The sequence below is a fragment of the Eriocheir sinensis genome, unplaced genomic scaffold, assembly GCF_024679095.1.
Source record: "Eriocheir sinensis breed Jianghai 21 unplaced genomic scaffold, ASM2467909v1 Scaffold919, whole genome shotgun sequence".
NCBI lineage: Eukaryota > Metazoa > Arthropoda > Malacostraca > Decapoda > Varunidae > Eriocheir > Eriocheir sinensis.
In genome coordinates this window covers 152,501-161,700 of record NW_026112296.1, presented here as the reverse complement: position 1 = coordinate 161,700, position 9,200 = coordinate 152,501, and the positions used below count along the sequence as shown (strand labels likewise).

Genomic DNA, 9,200 nt, shown 5'->3' with positions numbered 1-9,200 from the left:
CTTTTTAAAACTTAGTGAAGTGGTCCATGACACTATCACTTGAGGCCGCCTGTGAACACAACAGACGAGCCGGAAGTGGATCTAGGCTGGAGTGACGGCTGGTGTGCTGCTCCTTGAAGGTTGGGGGTCCTGGGCAGTAGCGGCAGCACTGTTCAGCTACACTTCACATTGCACACTCGCGTTATCCCAGGGAACAGTTACTTAATTAAATCATACACGACGGACACAAATTGCATATACTGGAATGACCTATTTGTGAAGGTCAAAAGTGTCACTGCAGTATGGCTAGCAATACACCTCTTGCCTAGACTGTTATATTTCAAATGTCCGTCCACAAGCAAGAATTTTAATGATGTAGAACAAACACATCGCAGACTTGTGAGTGGGGTAATTTCTTTGTCTGTATTATTGGCTACTTGTGATAAATACTATTGGATACTCATAGTAAATATTCAGAATATTTCCTTATTAACTTGAAAGTTTTGACATTTGACTAAATAGCCTCCTTGAAGGTTCAGCATGCATGTCAACCACATGGTAAAATTAAAAACAGGAAAAAATAGTTGAATGTATTTTTTTTGCATCATTTTTAGATAATTTATGGACAATAACTTCGGTATTTAGATTGCATTTATGTACTACTATAAATAATTCCAAAAGCTGAAGTTAAAAATTTAATACTGCAGGCTAAGTTAAAATAATTACTACAGCCCAAGTTGAAATAATTACAACAGCCAAAGTTGAAACTCCAAAAGCCTGAAAATCCCACATTGAAGAAGTACAGAGCTAGTTTCCCCGGGCCGTCTTCGGACAAGGGCCCGTTCCCCTTTTGATACTAGGGATAAATCTTGCGTACACACACACACGCACACACACGCACACAAAAAAAGGCAGTCATAAACCCCGACACGGTCTTGATACCACTCGATTTCTCGCGTGTTGTGTCGTTCGTTCCCAACATCAATGGCGAGAACACCAACTTGGAAGAAGTTTCTTACTCTTCATCACACTTACGGATGACGTGATCGCCCACGTTATCCGGATTCAAAATGGTGTAGGCTGGTCGGAGTCCTTCCGAGTTCCAGCTAACCCTGGACACACAGCATACACCAAGATCTTGCGCCTGACTGGCTGTCTCGCTTAGTTGAGATGAAGGTTGTCCTCGTCACCAGGGTCTTCAGATCTCGGCGGTGGGAGAGATACAGGTACACGATGAGTGTGGCCTCCTCATACTCTTGGACCCACCGTCACGCAAGTGTACTTGGACAGGCAAGGTATGGGGGATATCGGCGACACCTCGACTTACCTGGATTTCTACTGGCTCTTATAAGACATACTTAATGAGGTCAAAGGGTTTGCGGACGAGAACTGCTATTATCCCACCTATTGGCCCGCCGCGTCAAAGGGTTTTCAGTGAATTTCTACTGGCTAGCTCATGACATGCTTATTGAGGTGGAAGGGTTTTCAGTGAATTTCTACTGGCTAGCTCATGACATACTTATTGAGGTCGAAGGGTTTTCAGTGAATTTCTACTGGCTAGCTCATGACATGCTTATTGAGGTCGAAGGGTTTTCACTGAATTTCTACTGGCTAGCTCATGACATACTTATTGAGGTCGAAGGGTTTTCAGTGAATTTCTACTGGCTAGCTCATGACATGCTTATTGAGGTCAAAGGGTTTTCACTGAATTTCTACTGGCTAGCTCATGACATACTTATTCAGGTCAAAGGGTTTTCGGAAGAGCACCGCTATTATCCAACGTAGGGGATGATTTTCAAACAGATTCAGGCAGGTCTCTTAATCTAAAGATGGTCACCGCCGGGCCTTTGAAGACGAAGGGGATAAAGTTCAAACTGAACTCAGACATGTCACTGAATCTAAAGACTGTCACCGCCGGGCCTTAGAAAACGCAGGGGATAAAGTTCAAACTGAACTCAGACATGTCACTGAATCTAAAGACTGTCACCGCCGGGCCTTAGAAAACGCAGGGGATAAAGTTCAAACTGAACTCAGACATGTCACTGAATCTAAAGACTGTCACCGCCGGGCCTTAGAAAACGCAGGGGATGAAGTTCAAACTGAACTCGGGCATGTCACTGAATCTAAAGACGGTCACCGCCGGGCCCTAGAATACGCAGGGGTTGAAGTTCAAACTGAATTCACCAGGAAGGGAAGGTAGACTTTCTCCAGCAGGATCATTAAGGGGAGGTAGACTTTCTCCAGCAGGAACAGCATGAAGGGGAGGTCCAGGCCAGGCTCCACCCACCCACCCCTGTGGACAACAAGGGGAATGAAAAAATCAAAGAGACAGCCGGAAAATGGAAAAATTCATGAATAACTTGAGAGAAAGGACTAGCATACTTAAATTGAGGACATTCACATGTGGACAATAATGCTCTAATATGCGTACAATAATGCTCTAATATGCAAGAGAAGGATAAAAATTGATACCAGAATAATAAAAAAATATAACCTGGTGGCAAAGGCTCTATCGAAGGCAGTGTTGGTTGCAGTGGTCAGGGGCGAGCAACGAGACGGGCCAGTATGTCGGGTAATAGCAGTGTTCATCGGCACCCAAGTGTATAATGTGATCCATTCCGTCGCTATAGTTGTGCACAACCTTGTACACTCGGCAAGGCAAGGCAAGGCAAGCACCGCGGGGAGGAGCAGGAGAGATATTCGGTTGTCTGGCTTCATCTGAAGTCTCGAGCTCAGGGCCAGAGAGTAGTCAGACTCCAACACTCGCCAGCGGCTGTGCCATTATGTTAGATTCCACCGTGGCCATCACAGAGAGAAGGCTTTGCAGGGGATTCAGGGAACAACCGACTCGATGCGCCATTTTGGAGAATGACCGCGTGGGTGCAGACTTCCTTCCACACGGAGTAACAATTAGGAAATGAACAACACAAACCGATGAGCAGTTCTCGTTTCAGAGACTAATCAAATAGCGTATAGGGAACAAAGATTTGGAGGAAACTTACCAAATACATCGCTGTAATATTAAAGGCAAAAATACAGTAAAGATTTCTTACCTGTGGTGGCTTGTGTTCCCAGCTGCCTGGCCGTCTTGGGTACTGGTGCACAATGACGTAGACGGTAGACTTTCTCCAGCAGGGCCAGCAGCAGAGGCTTTCCCTACAGCAAGCAGGAAGGCGATGTTCAGGTCAGTTCCTCTCACTCCTGATGAGGATTTTGGAAATGGATAAACCCAATACGTAATAGTCGTTTGAGAGTAATCATAGCATATAGAGAACATGTGGACGAAACCGAGATAGACAGAGATAGAGACTGCTGTAATACTCGAGCAAAGATATCCAAGTAAAATATCCATACTCGTGATGGATCAACGGCTCCATCGCAATGGCTTTCGTTACAGCAAGGCCGGAAGGGGATATTCAGGCGAGTTCCTCACTCCTGAATAACAGTTAGGAAGGATAAACCTAATGAGCCATTACCAATTCAAAGTTATTAATGATAAAGTTATTAATGATACAGAATGAAAATGTGGACGAAGCCGATAATATACACTGCTGTAACACGCAAGCAAGGATGGTACAGTAAAACATTCCTACCCGTGGCGAGGCAGTGGCTTTCGTTGCCCAAGTCAGCATGGAGAGGAGCATCTGTGTTATCAGGATGGATTCCACCGTGACCATCATGGAGGAAGGTCCTTCAGGTCAGTCCTCACAACCCTGAATAAACATTAGGAGAGAATCCCAATGAGCAACAGTCTTTTCAAAGGGACTAATGACACAGCATATTGAGAACATCCCATGTGGACGAATCCACTAATATTAATGCTGTAATATGCAAGCCAAGATTGTACAGTTAAAGATTCTTACCCGGATGGCAGCAATGGCTTAAATTTCCTCCCCGCACGTTACCGCAGAAACAAAGGAGGTGCAGGCAGTTCCTTCCACTCTGGAATAACAATCAGGAGAGGGATAAACGCAATGAGCAATGGCGAGTTCAAAGTGACATAACAAAATCATGGACTAAACTAATATGCACCGCTGTAACACGCGCACCGCTGTAACACGCAAGCAAAGATAGTATACAGGAAAATATTCTTACCTGTGGAGTCAGCAACGGGTTTGGATCCCATCATCCCATCCGCCTGGTGGAAGCAACACCGCACGCAAGCCTTGGAAATCCCGAGGCAGGAAGTTTAAACACAATTCAGGCGTCACTTTCCAGGAGACTTAGTTGCCGCAGATAAAAAATAATGTTAGGAAGACACTAACAAAGAGGTCATTTCTTAGGGTCTCTCAAGCACGATATTTTTTATCCTCAACACCAAATCCCCAGATTTAGTAAATGACCTAAATTCTGTCTGAATTTCACCACCTCTGTTTTCCAAGGCACGGCGGGTCTCCTCCACCAGGCGGTAGGGATTGCAGTGGTCGGGGGCGAGCAACGCGGCGGGCCAATAGGTGGGGTAATAGCAATTCGAGTCCGCAAACTCTTTGACCTCATTAAGTACGTCGTACAGGAGCCAGTAGAAATCCAGGTAAGTCGAGGTGTCGCCGATATCCCCCATACCTTGCCTGTCCAGGTACACTTGCGTGATCGTGGACACCAAGAGTATGAGGGAGGACACACTCATCGTGTACCTGTACCTCCCCCACCGCCGAGATCTGAAGACCCTGGTGATAAAAATAACATTTCTCTCGGCCAGGCGAGAGAACCAGTTAGGCGTAAGACCTTCGTTATCCGTGTCACCCAGGGCCCTCTTCCGTCGGTGGATTATCCCACTTATAACGCCCGCCGCGATTTTCGCCTGCCTGGCTCGGTCTCGAATCGTCTCGAGACCAGGGCCAGAGTGCAATCCGTTGCTGTCCGCGACACGGAGGAACCTCGCCAGCACCTCGCGAGATGCCAAGCTGGATTCCACCGTGTCCTTAGCGGAGGGAAGGTCCTGCAGGTCAGAGTCCATCGAGTGTCCAGGGCCAGCTGGAACTCGGAAGGACTCACACCAGCGTACACCATTTTGTATCTTGATGACGAGGGCGAGCACGTCATTGGTAAGGAGGAGTAGTATCAGAAGTCTCCTCAAAGTTTGTCCTCCTGCCATTGCTGCTTGAGCTTGTGTCGAGGATACTACTGCCTTCTCTGGCCGTCCCAGGTATATATACCCCTCAGCCGAGCCCGTGACGTGTGCGAGGCGGCCTAACGAGCACAGGGAATTACAGTTCTCGGGTTTGTCTAACGTGCGGGGCCGCCCAGGGAGCAGTGATGGCGGTGGGCGGGGCTGCTGCGGTCATTACTCGTGGCTGCCGCGTCCAGGGCTCGGCAGCATCATTAGCTCCAGATGATGTAGTGCTCGTGTATTTCCTTTTTTTAATGCCGAGGTTTTGCTTTTCCGGGAGGCTTTGGGTTTACAGGAATACGTATATGACGACAGAATAGTACTTGTATGGTTAGGAAGTGAAAGAGATGTCAGCGTGTTAATGCAACCAATCTATATTATTTTTTTTTGTACTATAAGAGACTATGGTTTTACGAGAGGGTTCAGTTATAGGTTAATAGAATACATGACAGCAGAAGCGCCAGTTGATTAGATAGGAAAAGAGATGTCGGCGTGTTAACACAACCAATCTATATTCTTTTTTGTACTATAAGAGGCTGTGGTTTTACGAGAGGGTTCAGTAAAGGTTAAGTACATATTATTCCTCGTTGTTACATATTCTGAGGACGACAATTTTATTTCTCGTGAGTTTTGATTTGTTTGCTTCATTTTTTTTACAACAAAGGAGACAGCTCAAGGGCACAAAAAAGGAAACAATAATAATAAAAAAAAACGCTACTCGCTGCTCCTACAAAAAAGAATCAAAAGAGGTGGCCGAATTTTTTTTTTTTTTTTTTTCGGAAAGCACTGTGCATATGGAGTTTGGAAGGGAGAAGGACGACAAAAAAAACATGATTTGCGAGGAAGCATAAAATCCCGCATGAAATAAATGAAAACAAGGAATTATAGGATGACCTTAGCCTGAAAATAAGATGCCAAATAAGATAAAAAGCCTCCTGCAAAACTATAATAGATACTGTCTCTGTAAGGATCGAGATAAAAATCGTAATGGCTTATTTTTAAACGATTGGGGAGCTGTCTTGATAGAGCGAGTAGCAACTAATATAATAAACAAAACTGTAATTGCCTACTGTTCGTAAAACGACCTAAAAAGAATAGAAATGGCTTATTTATTCTGAAACGACTGGAGCAGTGTATTTTTGCAATCTAGGTAATGGGTACTTCAGAGTTTAGCATCAGTAACAGTGATGAAATAAAGAAGATGCTGGCTAACTCTTGCATAAGGGAGTTGGACAGCCGCTCATTGGTTATTAACGGTAATGGTTCAAATAGGAAAAGAGACGCAGGTGTATGACTCAGGATGGAGGGAGGGATAGCAGTTCATGTTGAGGTCATTAATGGCTTAGATAAAAAAATAATGACGCTTTAGATTAGCTCCACCCTGACCTGGCCCTCATAATCTCGATCCCCGTCTTGAACACCGCGGCCATTTACTTAATCATTAACAAGGAATTACCGCTCATTGGTTATTAACGGTAATGGTTCAAATAGGAAAAGAGACGCAGGTGTGTGACTCAGGATGGAGGGAGGGATAGCAGCTCATTTTGAGGCCATTACTGGCATAGACAAAGAAATAATGACGTTTTAAATTAGCTCCACCCGACCCACATGATCTCCCTGTCATGTCTGTCTGAACACCGCTGGGAAGGGTTGATTGATTGATGGTTTATTGTTGCAAAGTTATACAACAAAGGAGGCAATTATATCTGTTTAGTTTCATGGTGCTACCCACGGATATATCAGTAGTCGCTGGGAAGGGTTGATGATTGAGTGTTTTAACCGTGGCAGGGTTTCTGTTTTGGGTGCTCAGGGTTTGTGGTGACTCCTCACTCATTTCACTGAAACTGTATATACATGTAAGTTTGTATATTATAATTCTAACCTACGTGTACATAAAGACAGTTAAAAATACATTATACAAACTTGCATGTATATACATCTCAGCGAATAGTGTGAGTCGCCACAAAGCCCTAGCACTTAAAACAGAAGCCCCGCCACCTCAGACGCCCGGTTTGTTCTTCTCTCTCGCTGGCGGCTCTCAGGGCGGTGGTGTCGTCATCAGCAACATTCCTCATGCTGTCTCCACCCTAAACAACTTCCTGGCTTGTTTTGCTCTCAGGGTGGTGGCGTTGCTGTCAGCAATGTTCCTCATGCTGTCTCCACCCTAAACAACTTCCTGGCTTGTTTTGCTCTGAGGGTGGCGGCGTTGCTGTCAGCAATGTTCCTCATGCTGTCTCCTCACCCAAAACAACCTGACCTCACCTAAACATTCTGACACTATACAGAACAGCAATTGCACCATACATTCTGCACACACACACACACACACACACACACACACACACACACACACACACACACACACACACACAGAGAGAGAGAGAGAGAGAGAGAGAGAGAGAGAGAGAGAGAGAGAGAGAGAGAGAGAGAGAGAGAGAGAGATAGATAGATATATAGATAGATAGATAGATAGATTATAGATGACACCTGTACATTAGGGCAACACGCAGACTTAATTCACACCTCGCCTGAGTCTTCTGTCTCTTGTACCCACGGCTCGGCACCTTTGATACTTCTATGTATTTTTTTGTAATGTTTTTCATTTTTATAATTTTTGTCAGTCACTTTAAAATATACAAACTACAGATTCATACCACTGGGATTTTCGGATGATTGGACTTTTACTGTATTGGTGTTTTTCTGCATACGTATGTGTGCAAAATAATTGCTGCATTAACAAAAGGAAAGACTTTTTATTCAAAAGGAATATTAATACTTGAGAAATGGAAGGGCAGACACTTTGACTGATTGATTTAGAATGTTTTTATAGACATAGTCCGTTCACTTCAGCTGTGAATCCACAATGGCTGGAAATATTGATAAAAGATGAAAGTGTAATAATCATTAAATGTTGTTCTCTGACTTCTACTCACCATAATTATTAACAATTGAGGATGGAAAGTTGTGTTAATAGTTGTGGAATCACTGCTTATTCCAATGTTTTCAACAAAACAAACTTATCTATATCAGATGAGCTAAGTAAAGGAATACTAATATTTCTTGATCATAGGATAGTATTTTGGATGCCAAAATTGTCAGATGCCCTCCCTGCCAACAGCCAGTCAGCAGTGTCTTAATACACTAAGGTAAGATCTAGGGATCCACCTTAACAGAGTGGACTATTGTATAATTCATGTTATGCCACAAAGGCAAAATAAAAAAAGGTTAATTCTGTTTTGTTTCTAACTAATGAAACCTAGTTAATAAAAACCTACCTAATTGGACCTGTCACCTTATTTTGACAAGGTAACTGCAATTTTGCCAAGGCTGCAGCCACCTTATCCATAGCACCACTCAGCCTCCTCACTTCAAGAAGGATGTCTTCTTGAACTTCCACCATTTTGGGCCCAACTGGTGGGTTAACCCTCCTCTGCCTGCTGGTGGAAGCGTGAGAAGGTGCCGCGCCTACATCAGGGGGAGATAGAGTTTCTGAGGCACAGTGTACAGGTGCCAGTTGAGGGGCCAGCCGGTGAGTAGTAGTAGGGCGGGGATGGTGAGGAGGGGGCTGTGATGGGCCTTGCAGAGGTGCGGGTGTCAAAGAATCCTCCGAAAGGAAGATTACACACTTCTGTGTCTGCAGAAGCTGTACGTAAAAAATCATCATGATAAGAGTCATTCAACATGGTATGATATCTTATTTTGTGCTTTGATTATGAATAGCGAGGAATTTTAGGAAAACCTAAACTAATATGTCTGCTCAACTTAAGATATATATGTTCAGACCACACAGACTCTATGCAGAATGGTGGTCTCTCCTTAAACCCAATTGAAACTACGTAAAAGCTTTGCAATTTCTGCCTTAGCAAACATGAAGGTGAAAAGGTCAAGTTGATTTTCAAATCTTGTGTGTTGCACTGAACCACTGAAGGTGGAACTTTATTTCATAATTAAGTTTCTCTGGAAATCAAGAGTTGGTGGGCAAAACAATAAAATAATAATCTTTACCAAATAAAACTAATAAATGTGTTAAAAAATCAAGATATACAACAAAAGTTATGGGAAATCGAACCCATACCTTTAGAGCAACTGATGAGTGGGGTCACCTTCCCTT

At 44.0% G+C, this 9,200-nt stretch overlaps 2 long non-coding RNA genes across 3 annotated transcripts; both read right to left on the bottom strand.

Moving 5' to 3' along the window:
- Positions 1-2,486: 2,486 nt before the first annotated feature.
- Positions 2,487-3,664, bottom strand: LOC126994915 (uncharacterized). 2 transcript variants are annotated; one of them, XR_007749685.1, is made up of 3 exons: positions 3,573-3,664; positions 3,033-3,180; positions 2,487-2,870 (listed from the first exon to the last, which is right to left on the bottom strand). It is a non-coding gene; the product is annotated as an uncharacterized LOC126994915 (long non-coding RNA). The 2 variants fall into 2 exon arrangements; XR_007749686.1 differs by having other exon boundaries at positions 2,487-2,866.
- On the bottom strand, positions 3,663-4,703 carry LOC126994916 (uncharacterized). Its single transcript, XR_007749687.1, has 3 exons — positions 4,075-4,703; positions 3,843-3,921; positions 3,663-3,692 (listed from the first exon to the last, which is right to left on the bottom strand). It is a non-coding gene; the product is annotated as an uncharacterized LOC126994916 (long non-coding RNA).
- Between the last annotated feature and the right edge of the window lie 4,497 nt (positions 4,704-9,200).